This window comes from Malurus melanocephalus, unplaced genomic scaffold (assembly GCF_030028575.1).
Source record: "Malurus melanocephalus ecotype Western Australia unplaced genomic scaffold, MMel_1.1 scaffold_173, whole genome shotgun sequence".
Taxonomy (NCBI): Eukaryota; Metazoa; Chordata; class Aves; order Passeriformes; family Maluridae; genus Malurus; species Malurus melanocephalus.
The window spans coordinates 1,347,109-1,349,358 of NW_026623405.1; the positions used below are offsets into that span (position 1 = coordinate 1,347,109).

Genomic DNA, 2,250 nt, shown 5'->3' on the forward strand with positions numbered 1-2,250 from the left:
AAAAAAAAAAAAAAAAAAAATAGAGGGGAGAAGGGAGGGAAATATCCCAGTCACAGCAGTGCATGTTTATTTTCTGAACAATTTCTCCCTAGACGTGTGGCGAGAACTGCCGGTTTGCAAACTGAGYGGTGAGAACTGCTATTTATTAGAAAGTCTTCTTCACCCTTTTAAAACAAGAACGCCAGCGCTGAATCAAAATGTCACTTGAAAACTCCCCCCACGCGAAACATGGCAGCAAATTTTTAGTTTAAAAAATGAACTTTCCCAGCTCTTTTTTTCCTTTCCCTTCCGAAAGCTTTTGTGCAGCTGTTTCCTCCCCCTCCCTCTGCGTAGTGTGTAGGAAGTTCTTGATCTAGAATCATTCATAATTTTAATACCAATTTCTATTTGACATAATATACTAATATCAGATAGAGAGTGTAGCTGCTTCCTGGATTTAGGGAGGAAATGATGCATATATCAGAATTATCTGCTCAGATGCCAGAACTACATTGGTGTCATTTCAGCATGTGCYGTGTTGAAAGGAAATCCTCTATATTTATTACTCCGATCATCAGAGGAGCTAAATGGACCCACTGTTTCTGACACCTGTTCAGATGGCTGAATTTAAAATTTCACGCAGGAAAAAAAAAAATCCTACATACTTCAATGTTAGGAATTAAGATTTTTTTAATACACTTTTTTCCCTCCCTCTTTCCGAATCGCTGTGTTGTGAGCGGCTGCCATCAGGCTTGGACATTCTAGGGGTAGCTATGGAGAGTGGGATAGATTTTGTTTGCTCAGCTCAGACAAAAACCAATCCTGCTTGCACACACACACACACTGTCTGTAACCAAACGCTTCAGATCTCTGTTTTAAGTGCAGGTCTCGGTATGAATAACACGATGTAGCACACCCCAGAACGTGGCAGAGGTGAGCGGCCAAGAAAGAACTCGTCTTTTCGGGAGGGAGCTGAGCATTCAACCACTTCATAATTTTAAGGCTCCTCTAATGAATTTTTTTGGGCACAGCAGGTACAAATCAATAGATTAAAACATTGTACACTGTGCTGCATCTAATTCTTGACTGCCTGAAATTGCGGGGGAGGACTGAGAATAACATTTGTCACTCCGAGGGCTGAGTGCATTCAGATTTGTGAGCTCTAAGCCAACACAATGCAAAAATAGTTCAGGATGTGACTTAACTTTTCAAGTGAAAAGCAAAAGGCCAGGGATCTGCGAGGCTGTAGCTGGCAGACAGGCAGCTCCATCCCGAACCATCTATCACCGTATCGGGTTGACCCYGCACAGTGTGACAACATCTCAGTGCCCCCGATGCACACTGCCTGTATTTCAGCACTCTCTGAAATGATCTTTTTTTTTTTTTTCTCTATTGCTGTACCCACTTTTTTGCCCCCAAATTCTGGCTTTTAAAACTGTGCCACTTCCGATGCACAGTGAAGTGTGCAGGCCTGTAGTCATGGTGCAGAGTGATGAGGACGGAGCTTGCCCTGACTCTCTCCTTGCTTGGTTTGAAGCCCTGTGGACTTTGTGACATGATTTTTTTTTTTTTTTAATTAATAAATGTTATTGTTTTGTAATGCATCTCTGTGACATTTTACATGGAAGGAATCAAAGCGAGAGCAGAAGTTTGCTAGAAGTGGTGTTTCTCCCCCATGAAGAAAAAAAATCCCCAGTAAATAACAAATTGAGCAATGTCCTCAAGTTTCCAGCGGGGRTAGAGGATGGAGTGTCCCTGGGTGCTGCTCTCAATTGTTAATTCATAAAGACCCACAATGTGGGTCTGAGCAATGTTCCCCCGGCTTGTCCTGATACAGCAGAGATGCCGATGGCTGTGAAYGGAGGCGTTGAACCTCAACGCCCTGTTCCAGCGGAGCGTGTCTCCCTGACCCTCACTCCTTGGGGTTTTGTTAAATCTGGGTGTCCCCAAAAGGCTGCAGGGTGYGGGGACAGCGGGGTGTGACAGAGCTCGGTGCTCACACACCTTTACCTCCCTGTCGCCAGCCGGGCATCAGCCTCGGCCGGGGCAGCAGCAGTGCTGGGGACGGCTCTGGCACGGATTTTCACATCCCTGCTTCCAGCAGCTCGGAATGCCCCGGGCCGGGGCTGTCTGTGCAGGGATGCAGCCCCTCCTCGTCCCTCACGGCACCGGGCCCGCGGGGCTGCTCGGGGAGCGGCCGGGACCCCTCAGGGGATGCCCTGAGCCCGGCCCGGCCAGGCCGCCACGTCCAGGGGCACAGCCCCGGGCACA

At 47.5% G+C, this 2,250-nt stretch overlaps 1 protein-coding gene across 2 annotated transcripts in view; it reads left to right on the plus strand.

Moving 5' to 3' along the window:
• MAF (MAF bZIP transcription factor) overlaps nucleotides 1-2,250 on the plus strand; it is a 183,606-nt gene that overhangs the window by 6,518 nt on the left and 174,838 nt on the right. The window lies entirely within an intron of this gene.